Here is a 14,634-nt window from a genome sequence, read left to right as displayed (position 1 = left end):
GGTTATTTTTACATGTCATCCCCTACCCACCCACACCCAACTCGTAGTTTCTTTAGTTACTAAGTCTACAGGCAGAACCAGCCCCGTTTCAGGGAGCCCTTCCCACCCCACCCCCTTTGGTGCCATTTGGTGCTAGTGATGTCTTACCCCCACAGTATTTTTTCAAGATAGTAAGTCATGTGTATACCAAGTTTCGTTGAAATTGCTCAATGAATTTCAAAGTTATACTGGAACATACACACACATACATACATACATTTTTATATATATACTAGCTGACCAACCCGGTGCTCCCCAGGAAAACTCTGAATGACAATTGATAAACTCTCTCTCTCTCTCTTTCCTCTTTCTCCTCCCAATGCCCCTCTACTCTCTCTCTCACTTCCTCTCCCTTTCCTGTTAAGATAGTTACTTCAATTACATTGCCCAGGATTTTTGACCTTTTATATTTCACCCCTTTTCACCACACACTCCTATCAGTGCTGAACTTTGACTTAAAGGGCATCATGAGTGTCACTATTCATCTCAGCGACCTCGAAAACTATGGTTTAGACACAATATCTGTCATTTTTAGCATTTTATTTTACACCCATTCTCACCTCCCACTTCCTATTGGGGCTGAGCTTGGACTTTAAGGCATTGTGAGTGTCACTGTTCATCTCAGCAATCTCGAAAACTATGGATTAGACACTGATATCTGTCGTTTTTGGTTATTTTTACGTCACCCCCTTCCAATTGGGGCTGAACTTGGACTTAAGGGGCATCAGGAAAGTCACTATTCATCTCAGTGACCTCAAAAACTATGGATTAGGCATTAATATCAGTTGTTTTCGGTTATTTTTACATGTCACCCCCTTCCCACCCCTTATCAACCCCCTTTCCTATCCGGGTTGACTTAAAGGGCATTGGGAGCAACACTACTCATCTCAAGAGACCTTGAAAACTATGGATTAGACACTAATATATGTCGTTTTCAGTTATTTTTACATCACCCCCTTCCCACCCCTTCTCACCCCCACTTCCTATTGGGGCTGAACTTGGTCTTAATGGCCATCGGGAGTGTCACTATTCATCTCAGCGACCTATGGATTAGACACCAATATCTGCCGTTTTCGGTTATTTTTACATGTCACCCCCTTCCCACCCCCAGCCCCTTTGGTGCCAGTGATGTCTCACCCCCACAGTATTCTTTCCCAAATAACAAGTCATGTGTATACTCAATGCATTGCAAAATTATGCTGGAACACACATACACATCTGTTTACATATATATACAGTATATATATATATATATATATATATATATATATATATATATATATATATATATATATATATATATATTATATATATATATATATATATATATATATATATATGTATATATATATACACAGTATATATATATATATATATATATATATATATAAATAAATATATATATATATATATATATATATATATATATATATATATATATATATATATATATATATATATATATATATATATATATATATATATATATATATATATATAATGCCCTTGTCATTTTCACCAGATATATATGTATTTTCAATAGCCATAATGAACTCTTAACTTTTCAGTTCCCTTGCACTTTTCACATACGCTTAGCGCTACAAGCCTTGAATCAAAATGGGAAATTAATGAAAGCCCTTTGCTATCTATGGTGGGATTCGAACCCATGCCGAGTGGTAAGAGTTAAGTACTGCTAGTTATTTTGATACATTTAGTCGTGTGTGTGTATATACTGGAAACCTCAATAAAGACACCTTAATTTAATTTTCTTTTACTAATAAACTCCAAAACAAGTATTAAAACGTGCAAAGACACAGTATCTGATATATGTTAAGGTTCTTTCCCCGCCGCCCGCCCCCCAAGGTTTACTTCTCTCTCTCTCTCTCTCTCTCTCTCTCTCTCTCTCTCTCTCTCTCTCTATATATTGTGCGCTTGCAGGTAATACGTGCTTACGCATAAGACATCACAGAAACTGAAGTCAGGCACTAACAAAAGAATACTTTTTTGAAAAGTATCTAAGGAACATCACCAATAACTGGATCAAGCATAGTGATTTCATAGGAAGGACAGACACACACAACCCATCCTATCACTACACACGCAGAATTTATACGTGAGAATCTTAAGTTACTGCATCATCATCGGGGAGAGAGAGAGAGAGAGAGAGAGAGAGAGAGAGAGAGAGAGAGAGAGAGAGAGAGACTACACACCCCGCATTATACGTGAGAATGGGAAGTTATTGCATCATCGGAAAGAGAGAGAGAGAGAGAGAGAGAGAGAGTACTAACGCAGAGATGCGTGAGAGAGAGTAAGTTGCTGCATTATCATGTGAGAATCGAAAGTTGCTGCAGATCGGAGAGAGAGAGAGAGAGAGAGAGAGAGAGAGAGAGAGAGAGAGAGAGAGAGAGAGAGACTACACACGCCAAATTATACGCGAGAATCGGAAGTTACTGCATCATCGGAAAAAGATAAAGAGAGAGAGAGAGAGAGAGAGAGAGAGAGTACACACGCCAAATTATACGCGAGAATCGGAGGTTACTGCATCATCGGAAAAGATAGAGAGAGAGAGAGAGAGAGAGAGAGAGAGAGAGAGAGAGAGAGAGAGAGAGAGAGAGAGAGCCTACACACGCCGAATTATACGTGGGAATCAGAAGTTACTGCATCATCGGAGAGAGAGAGAGAGAGAGAGAGAGAGAGAGAGAGAGAGAGAGAGAGAATCACTGCAATCCGGATAACATACTGAAGTGTAGGTATGAATCACATCACCGGTTTCAAGGTCAAGTATCGCAGTTTGTGTCAGAGAAGCGCTGTGGGACGTTTGAAGCCAGTGTGTGTGTGTGTGTGTGTGTGTGTGTGTGTGTGTGTGTGTGTGTGTGTGTGTGTGTGTAATGTTCAAATATGTATTTTCAGAAGACAGCACACAAATAATCCCAAAATAAAAAAAAAATCTTATTATCTATGGGAAAAATGATTTATTGATGATGGAAGTTCAGTGACAACGTTCATACGAGAGAGAGAGAGAGAGAGAGAGAGAGAGAGAGAGAGAGAGAGAGAGAGAGAGAGAGAGAGAGATGATGCCATATGCTGGTGAAACAAAGTAATCTTACCTTGATAAAACCCAGGCGAGTAACTACAGAAAAAAATCCAGAACGGTGTGTGTTTCTGAGACAGAGAGAGAGAGAGAGAGAGAGAGAGAGAGAGGATACCATATGCTGGTGAAACAAAGTGAAATTAGTGAAAACCCAGGCGTGTAATTACAGATAAAAAGAAGTGTGTGTGAGAGAGGATACCATATGCTGGTGAAACAAAGTGAAATTAGTGATAAAACCCAGGCGTGTAATTACAGATAAAAATCCCGAAGTGTGTGTGTGTGTGTGTGTGTGTGTGAGAGAGAGAGAGAGAGAGAGAGAGGAAAGAGAGATAAAACTCAGGCGTGTAATTGCAGATAAAAATCCCGAAGTAAATGAACAGGCAGCGGATAATCCTAGGATTACTGGATCTCCTGATGGATAATGTTGGATATTACAAGTGTTTGAAAACAAAGCTTATCCTTTATCCATAAATCATCACACCCGCAAGAAGACAAATAAACGAAATATCAGGAGATAAACGAAAGAGTAATGACAAGTTGAAAGGACAAAACATAACAAAGAACATCGTGTGAATTATATGGGATTTAACATTGTCAAGTAAACAAATTTAAAAGGAAATACTTTAAACTGCGAGTAAGTTTAAAAGATGGAGCTGACATGAACTCTAGGTACAAAATAAGCAAAGAATGTTCACGAGGAATTGAAAGAATTAGAGCAAAAGAAGAGGTATGTGTAAGAATGAAGGTGATGAAAAGAAATACTCGATAAAATGTCAGACAATAAAAACAAATTTAGCGAATAAATAACTCGCATGCGCAGTTGACGTGCCGACTGAACATACAAGAAACACGGAGTAAAAGCAAACAGACAGAAGACGAGAGCAGAGACGCAAGTTGGGATTAAGAACGAATATTGCAACTGTAGGAAAAAATCGGAAAAGACTGAAAATGTCATGAGAGGTTCGCAGACGTGTAGCAAAGCTGGCGTGAGTTTCCTCACATATGTTGATCTCTCTCTCTCTCTCTCTCTCTCTCTCTCTCTCTCTCTCTCTCTCTCTCTCTTGAATTCACAATTTGATACCTGGTTTTGAACCTGGTAAAAAAAAATATATATATATATATTTTATATATATCTAAAAATTGATTGTGTAAATATTTGCATATGTTTCCTTTGTAAGTATCTAACTTATTCTATTATTATGACTCTGCAAACGTGATCTGTCACAGATATGTAAATCTGGCAAATCTGGACGCAGAAAGGTGTCTGAATTTGGTCAACAATGAATATCTAAACAGGGTCCTCCAAGGGTTTGTGTACGTGGTTCGTCAAAGTAATAAAAAAAAAAATGTTGCAACTCGAAACTGAATAATGACCTTAAAATACGGGCAAAGTTTAAAAATAAAAATTAGGTTTTCTCAATGCAGTTAAAATATGGTCCATTATGATAATCTTCAAATGAGTCGTTGTGGTTTTCAAAAATATGATTCACGAAGGATACTTATGTAAAGAAAATTAAGAATATGACAACCAAGTCCCAGCGTGACCTGGTAACATGAACATTAAAAAGTCGAGAGGAAAACGATGGAACTACCAGAGAATGAAATTAATATGCATGATATCATATAACATTTATTTATTGGCATTACTTTCTGACATAAAACAACGTTAATTACTGATACAGTTATCAACAATATAGGTTTGTTTGCGAGCGCGTACGCAAACACACACACCGACCGACACATGCATATATATATACATATACAGTATATATATATATATATATATATATATATATATATATATATATATATATATATATATATATATATATATATATATATATATATATATATATATATATATATATATATATATATATATATATATATATATATATATATATATATAATATATATATATATATATATATATATATATATATATATATATATATATATATATATATATATATATAATAGATTTAGTCCCTTTTTCTTGCCACCCATTACCAATTGGTTAGGAAGGCAAAAGTACCAAGGGCGTCTGGTCACCCACCCAAATACTGACCATCCCCAAAGTTACTCAACTTTGCTGATCGGAAGACCAACAATAAAGGATATAGATATATATAAATATATATATTACATATGTATATTTTATATATTTATATATGTATAGCCTATATATATATGTATATTTTATATATATGTATATATATAATTATATATATAATCTACTGATTACAGTCAATAGAATATTTCCCAGTATTCTGATATTCTCTCACTGGAAGCTTTGAAATCCAAAATGAAAGAAATAAAGAAATTCTCTTGTTAACGTGGAATTCGAACGTACACTGTCGAACAGACCCAATGCTTAATCTATTGCCCTAACCTCGGTGTTCTAATTAACATATACTGCATACAGTGGAAAATGAGTCCTAAATTACTATGAATAAAGGATTTAGGAGAAGGTCACTGTGGCTATTAGAATATACGAACATGCATAAATTGCAATTTTCATAGACAAGAAGAAATAATTGAGGAAAGTATAAGGAGAAACGGTGTTCAGTTGAACCCTGCCGTTTCGTCCACCCACCGAACATTGAGGAGGGCAATATATTAGGAAGAGATGCAAGTACAAACGGAAGATTGCGAGAGTTAAAAGAATTCAACAAACGATACTAAAAATGCATGAAACTACTTGAAAGCGATTCAACTATACTTGTGCATATATATATATGCATATATATAATAATGTATATATATATATATATATATATATATATATATATATATATATATATATTATTATATATATATATATATATACATGTGACTGTAGGTAGCCACAATGGCTTTTTTAACTTCTCGAATTCTTCACACTTCTTGGATACGCTTGTCACTGCAAAGCCTTGGATCCAAATGCAAGAAATATGAAGTAATTCTGATGTCCGGTAGCAGGATTCGAACCCGCATTCCGAATATCAGAACGAGGTCGTGTTGCAGACCTGACTTCGAGAAGGTTAAAGGTTACCTGACCAGTAGATTATATTATGTATATATATACATATATATATATATGTATATATATATAAATATACATAATGTAAATATATATTTACAAATATACAGTATATGCCACACAGAATGAGCTTTTGTATTCATGACATTCTAATCTTTTGAAGAAATCTGTCATTGAAAAACCTGGAAGGTGTACAGAGAGGAGCAGCACCGTGGCATCAGGGCAACTGTGGGAATGAGTGAAAGAGTGCACATGAGTTTTGAGGACTGTGTGGTTAAGACTGATCTCAGAATGGAAAAATGAAGATGGAGAGGTTATATGTGAGGATCTCTATCCGTATCAGTCTGCAGATTATAAAAGGGTGATTGTGCTGAGTGATTTAAATGTAAAAGTGGGTGACAGAAAGAAATAAAAATTTTGGAAAGCATGGAGTTCTTTGAGTATTTAAGTGAATGAGAACTGAGACAATTTCATGGAAATGTTTGGAAAAGAGTTTAATTGCTGGAAGCATATTTTTGTATCGCAGTACACGTGAGTGAGGAAAAGTATGCTATCAGTGGAAATGATAGTTTATGGCTGTAATGATGAAAAACAGCGAGGCTACTGGTATATCTGATCATTATTCGTTTAAAGTAAAAGTTCAGCGACACAGAAGTTCAAACTGAACAGAAAGGGTTGAACCCATGTCTACAAATGTATTTAGGATATGTGCTATGATTAGTTGCACGTGAAAACAGCATGTAAAGCAAAAATGGACGAAAAATGAAGAATATGTATAGTTCAAGCATGGGGTCACAGATTCGGAATAGCGTTTACGGGTATAGGAGAGCAGAAAGATATAACGACAACTGCAAGTTGTAGCAATGTGAAATAAGATGTGTAGGGAAAGAAAAACGATGATTTGAAGTGCAATTGCATGACAGATGAGATCACGTATGGGCATACAGGAATAATTGTAAAATCGCTCCTCTTAGTGAAGTCAAAGTGTTTAATGGTGAAACTAAATCTGGAAAACAAAACTTGAAATATTACCAGAGTAAGGGGAGTTTGTTTATTAATAATCAAATAATTACAAGGAAGAGGAAGAAAAAGGAGGAATATCACGAAGTGTACATCGATTCTCCATTTTATTTTCTCTTGCACTTCAGTAAGTAAAAATTGTGCTTGTAAGTTTCAGTTTATAAATCATATGTCAACTTTCTTATTACTATTAATTAAACCAAAATACTATTTGTGAATCATACAATCATAGATAGCTTGTGTAGATGTCGCACCGATCGCCACACGAATGCCCATAGAATTTAGGCCACAACATACAGGAATGAGACCATCAAAAACTATTTCATTTCTCCGTCCGCGTGTATGTGAGTGCGTATGTCCCAAGCACCGTTTGACCACATTTGGCCCCAAACCTTATAATAAGAAGTGAAATGTCATCATGCTGACTGTCGTCCAAGGCTCTTGAAAAGGTTTTAGGTCACAGGGCGGACATAACCTCGTGTTAATTCACGCCACCCCTCCCCTTTCCTTCTGCATCAAACCGACTCCCGCCCCCGCCCCCAGCTCCTCTCCAATTAAAGGAATGTACTTTACTTGCCACTGCATAATATTTCTGTCAAATCTGTCTCGGCTGACAAATCGGAATTAGCTTACTCTGTCAGAGTTAGTTTCTTTACAAGAAAAAACTGAATTTCCACTGTGGAATTTTGGCAGAGTAAAGTAATTCTGTGAATTCTTTATTCACTGAAAGATGAAACACTAAAAAATACTTCTTTTCTCTTTATATATACAGTATATATATATATATATATATATATATATATATATATATATATATATATATATATATATATATATATATATATATATATATATATATAAGCATTAAGCTACAAACGTCCTTTTATATCCAATTCGCTCTACCTTGGAAATAATATATTTTCATATATGTTACCCGAAGGGGAATGTTTTTTTTACATATTCCCCTTCGGATAACATTTGTGATAAAATTCAATCATATATATATATATATATATATATATATATATATATATATATATATATATACATATATATATATATATATCCTATTATAAAAAAAAAGCAAGAGTCAACGTCTAGGCTTGCCGTCGTCCATCCCGGGGGCAGTCCCTCTCCCCATTGGCCCCCATGTAAGTATGTTACCAGAAGGTTACTTGGTCCGAGTTTTTGGACGTATATAACGTTCCTCGGGTCAGGCCTTAGAGTCTCGACCCTCTTTTTTATGACGGTCATTTTTGAAGGTACGGGAATATCAGCATATGTTTACATTAGCTGGAATTTGAAATGGCCACATAGTTTCTCTAAAAGGAAACATCTGGTGATTAACGCGACGAATCTTTTTCAAGTGGCAATCGCCATAAGCTATAAAGAATGTAATCAGTCGAAAATCTTTAATAATGAATGTGATATAAAGAATTTCAGAGACCCTGGCACTGAAACGGCCCAAAAAAATCTGTGCAAACTGTATCCAATTTTAAAATGAGCCCCATATCCTCAATTCAGGGGCGTAAGACCAAACGAAATACTGTATTTGCTTTATGTAAAATTGTGCTGGGTGTTAAAACAACCCTTCCTGCGAACTATTTGCTCTCTCTCGCCCGCGTGTAGAACATGTTCATGCATACAGAACAGATTTGCATGGACACTGTCCTCTACGACAACTCCATGTTTTATTTAAATACGTGACGGTGTATCTCTGTCTGTGTGACTATGTCATGTGTTAAGTGATGGATGACTGTCTCACCATAATGTCATATGTAGTGTAAGTACGTACTTGTGAATGTGTGCGTGTGTGTGTGTTTGAGAGAGAGTGTCATGCTGAACTCTAATGAGTTGCAGGTGAATTGGACTGTATTTTCAAGTAATAAACAATTTAATAACCACAATTAAAGGAGAAGTTAGTTGGTCATACTCTTTACTATCAAATATTAGTTGACGATTATCGAATACTTTTACATTCTTTTTTGGCATCATCATCATCATTTTCGCATGATGAATCAGAAAAATACAAAGAATCTGACATAGGTCCAGTTATTCTTATAATCAGTTTTACTCCTTTACTTATCTCTCTTAACTTTATACATGTATGTATCACACACACACATACATACATACATACATATATATACATATATTTATATATATATATATATATATTATATATATATATATATATATATATATATATATATATATATATATATATATATATATATATATATATATATATATATATATATATATATATATATATAGTATACATATACATACATAAATGTACAGTTTTGGAAAAAAATGAAACACCAACTCCTGGTACGTTTATCTCTTGAACGTTGCATACGTGAAAAAACTGCAAGTTTGTTCCATACATCTACAGTACCACTCTGGATGCTGCCACGGAAACAGTCCTTGCCTGGGCAATGCTATACTGAGAAGTGCCAGTACTTTGAGACAGTAACGAACTTTAAAAAAAAAATAAGTGCAACCCTTACACAAAAGTGGTGCCAAGTGATATTTCATTCTGTCAGACTTTTGGCATCAACATCCACATCCCTGTCAGGAATACCTTTTCATGGGTTAACTGTAGTTAGATAGAAAAACTTCTAGTACTAGTTAGTGCGAAACAAGTAGCACTCACTTTTTGTAGAGGCACAGATACTTAAAGTGAGGGTGGAAGTTCTGTCATGAAACAGCTTACTGAAGATGGTCAGGCAGGATAACTTTCAAGAGGAGGCTAAATCATACTTATAATTCTTGAGAACAAGGAAATCCACAACTGAGTGAAAGTTCATCAGAAAGATAAAGATCTAGGAAGGCTGCTGACATCCAGTATTCCAGTGTCATTGATACCACCGTCTCTGAAAGTGTAACAAGTGCCATGTTTCTGCATCATTAGAAGACAAGTTATTCATAATCTGCGAGAAATAAAGTTCCGAGTTAAAAGATGATAGGTATTATCTTTTAACTTATGCAAGACAAATCATGGAGTGGAACCTGGTGCAAGACTGGTTAATCAACGAAAACTTGGTGCGGCTGCGCTTTATAGCCCACCAACTACACCATTTTACTAATCTGTTTTAGTCTTCTGCTAAGGTTAACTGCTACTGCACTTCGCACTGGGACTGCAACTAACAGCCTTCAAAGCTTCATCATTACTACTGCCACTAAGGTTCTAGAGAAGTGGGATAATGAGTGCGTTTGATACACCTACTCTGCTCTGGCCTTATTCCGAGGTAACTGACAACAGACTGAACTCCACCTTAATTGTGGTATAAACAATGGCAATGATGTGTAATTACTTCTATACAATCTTATATTTTCATTCTGGAATCTCGAATATCAGCCTGAAGTTTCTCCACTTGTTCTATTTGTTGTACTATCTAGTATTCGATAACTTGCTCTTTCTCTTTACTAATAACCAATGTCATTTAAGGTCTAATTGCCACAGTTTTCTCCTCCAATCTGTCTACACAGCCCCAACCCTAGTAAAGGCAGACAGGTCTCTTACGTAGCTTCCAAGCTTTATCATTCAGCGTCTTTTAGTACCATGGTAGCTTCTGCCAAAGTAAGACTGCCTTTTCTATGAGTTTTGATATAACTGAATTTTACATTTAACAAGCTTCCCTTTGACAGAATCGAAGTGTCTTTCTTTATTCGGTAACATTAATGCGAGTATCTAAAGCTCTCCATTTTAAATATTAGGCAGTTTAGTAATGTGCTGTTGTCTTACTACCATATACTCTCTACGGGAGTGATACCGGTAGTGCACCTCATGTTGTGCAATAAAGGCACTACCAAGGGCGGTTCGAAACGTCCTTTCGGCCATTATCAGCATCCACTTTATAGCCTTGCACACTAATATTGTTATTATTATTTCAGTAGATGAAACCTATTCTCATGGAACAAGCACACTAAAGGGGCCATTTACTTGAAATTCAATCTTCCAAAGAATGTTGGTTTCAACCTCCCACCACAGACCCCACACTGCAGCAGTAACTGAACATGATACAGAGCCCTGGGGGAGACGCTAACCCACGACATCTGAGTGGCATTCCACGACACTGACCACTAAACCAGCCGATCTATTGCTGCTCTCTTTCATGTTGATAACCAACCTCTATTTCAGTTATTTCTTAGTGCGTGTTTCCCATCAGTTTCACCAATAGACCCTTGTAAATCACCTCATTTATTTTTGGACCTCTATCTTGCTGTCCAACCACTCCAATTCCCTTTTTTCTCTGTCTTTCAGCCAAAATTTCGCCGTTCATTCCTTCCTTCATATATTATAGCTCATCATAGGTATATGTTGACCTGTGATTTATTTGTGCACCACGAGCAGTTTCTGAAGCAGTTTAAATACATAACATACTTTCAGCAGTGATTTATCTTCATAATTAAAATCATTTTCCCGTGATTTATTTGCACAATTACTTTATTTCATGCTGTGACTTCTTTGGAGATGTACCATTGCCTTTGCATGTAAGTTTCTAAAGTTAGCTCAATCAATGCAGAGCCTTATATGTTTATTCTGTGTACTCTAAGCTATGATTTACTTACACTTACCTATGAACTCATTTAACTGCAGTATTAGCATACTCCAAGAGGCAATTATTTGGCAAACCCTGTACAGTAATTCTTGGCAGTGAGTCATTTGTCACAGTTGCCTACTTCATGTCAACTTTAGGAAGGTTTTGATATTATGTCATAACATACTTTATGAAGGTTTTATTAGCGTATCTTTTATAGCCTTCAACTAAATTCTATTAACGTGTTTGATAGAGCCATTTGTTTCACAAAATCATTTGAATCTTGTATGTTAATGTATATATATATATACACATACATATATATGTGTATATATATACACATATATAAATTATGTATGTATATGTGTGTGTGTATGTATTATATATGTACGAAGTTTAGTAACTTATACACAGCTATAAGCAACAGTATTTGCAAAAATGTGTGCATTTACATCATTAGGGGGTGGATTTACCTGAAACGAGTTGGTTCCAAGGAAAAAAAAAAAGACACCTGTTATGGCCTAATTCATCATTTTCACTGTCGAATGTAGGGTAAGGCCGCCACTCACAGTTCTAGAGTGGTTTCATAGGACGTCAGTCCACCTAAAATATTTGCACCATTTATAGTTCAAGGCTCTTTCATTCTAACACTTCTGCCGTAGGGGGATAGCGCCATCAGTGCACCTCACGTGGTGCACTGTAGGGATTACTTAAGGGTGTCTGTAGCGCCCTTTCGGTCCGGCATCCACTTTCTAGCCCTTTACTTTATCTGCATTCATGATTCCTTTACTAAAACTTGCTGTCCAACACCTGTAACTGTTGCTCTTGGTGCAATTGTGGGATTCTCTCCCTGGTGCCACCATTAGATCCTTGTACTTCATCTCCTATATTTTTTAAATCTCTTTATCTTGCTGTCCAACCACTCGAATTCTCTCTTTTCACTGTCTTAAGAGCTGAATGGGCAAAAGTGCCCCAGTGCTTGGCCAGGCAGCACAAATGTCATAAATCAAATCAAATTTAAGTCTCTGTCTCTTTCCCCTCCCAATTCCCACTGTTTTTCTATGGGAAAGCGGCCTTTTTTTTTTTTTATCTATAATGACCAATTATGCCACATTTTTCAAGAATCTCTCCTTATCTCACCCTTTCATCAGTGTAACTTATCAAATTCAGCAGACAATTAGTAGTTCAGTGGTAGAACACTGGTTGGCGCTTGCTTAGTCTGAGGTTCAATCCAGATCAGCCGCCTACCAGTCGACCCAACAATGAAGGGGTATTAGCGTCAGTTGTGAGCAAGACTAAGGGTATGGCTAGCAACTTCATCCCTAAAGACTTGTCGAAAGAGTATAAAGGTGTAATGTGATATATATACATATATATATATATATATATATATATATATATATATATATATATATATATATATATATATATATATATATATATATATATATATATATATATATATATATATGTGCATTTGCAGCAGTGTCACATTTTGGTTTGAACATTACCCATATACTGGTCGCTATTTTGGTCAACAGTTAAATCCACAAGATTAAAAATTTCAGCTACGAACAGGTTTCCAAGGACGCGTCAAGGATTGACGAAGAATATCTTTTAATGCCTATTGTAAAACGACTAGTTTATATGACGTGTTTCTTGCATTTATCTTCTTAGTTTGAATAAGCTGTATCAGATGCCAAGCTTGTATGCTTAAGAAAGACCTTGCAATATTAGTTGCAATGTGAATCTTGATAAACCTGTCGGAGTTGACTAGAGTTTGTCTAACTGTACATATCGTTGGTGTTGTTAGTAATTTTCTCTTGTCACCGAGATGAAGATTCTACGGGACTGGTGAAATAATGGATTAACCGAGCACCCAGACCTGACTTCTCAATTGATAAGGTCGTTGACTTGCAAGAGAATTAAGAGAATCTTTTGCTGCTGCTACCACGATGTGTTTGTTATTCAGTCTCACATTTTTTTTTCACCTTCCATTGACCCAGCTTTGATAGCGTTAGCAGTTTTTGTAAGATATATAAAAAAACAGACTAATGTGACCCTCTTTCACCTGGGAAATTTGCTTAATAACCGTAGACATAACGGCAACAAATGCCCGATCTCAGTTACGGTATCCTTTCTCTCTCTCTTAGGTCAAATGCGACCTTGATACCATCAAATGGTGTGTGAGAATCCCGTAGATTTTATCGGCTTTTGTGTCTGGCAGATGCCATCTCATCCTCCGGCAAAAGCAGCCATATCGAGTTCGAACTTGTTATATCTCGACGGTCTCAGATTGCCTTGGCACACAACACGTCACCAATAAGGAATTTTCTTTACAAGATGATAAGTCATGGCTCTCTCTCTCTCTCTCCTTCGCATTTCCCTGTGTAGGATGTCGATTCAGGAAAGGGCTATTGATTTTACTCGCAAGCACAACGAGGGGCTGCTATACCGTGAATGGCATTTCTCTGTTTTTGTGAGAGAATTATTTTCAACTTCTTTATATATTTACATATATCTTTTTAACTTCTGAACGTACTTCTTAACTTTCTCATTGATATAACTTTTACGCTGAACGTACTTCTTAACTTTCTTATTGATATAACTTTTACACTGAATCTCATTGCTGAAAGAACATTTCTTACATTTCTTACTCATTCAAGTGCTGTGAAACAGATTTTTAGTGCTGTTAAAATATAAAACCACCTCTTCAGGTCGCCAGTAACTTATCAAGTGTACTTACATAAAACCTGTGCAATAAAACCAGTTGATCCTTTCATTTCTGATATCAGACATTTATTGAAGTTTTAATGTTTTAAATTTTAATAATTCTGAATGCTTTTCCTTACAGAATTACACGTTGAATGCTTTTATTTCCATCCGGAATCATAACAGACAAAATTACTGTCAAC

At 35.8% G+C, this 14,634-nt stretch overlaps 1 long non-coding RNA gene across 2 annotated transcripts in view; it reads right to left on the bottom strand.

The window, feature by feature from the left end:
* The window catches only part of LOC136853506 (uncharacterized), a 648,606-nt gene that overhangs the window by 147,915 nt on the left and 486,057 nt on the right, over positions 1-14,634 (bottom strand). The window lies entirely within an intron of this gene.

The sequence above is a fragment of the Macrobrachium rosenbergii genome, chromosome 27, assembly GCF_040412425.1.
Source record: "Macrobrachium rosenbergii isolate ZJJX-2024 chromosome 27, ASM4041242v1, whole genome shotgun sequence".
In the NCBI taxonomy this organism is placed as follows: Eukaryota; Metazoa; Arthropoda; class Malacostraca; order Decapoda; family Palaemonidae; genus Macrobrachium; species Macrobrachium rosenbergii.
The sequence above is the reverse complement of the archived record's forward strand: the minus strand, read 5'-3'. Positions and strand labels throughout refer to the sequence as shown.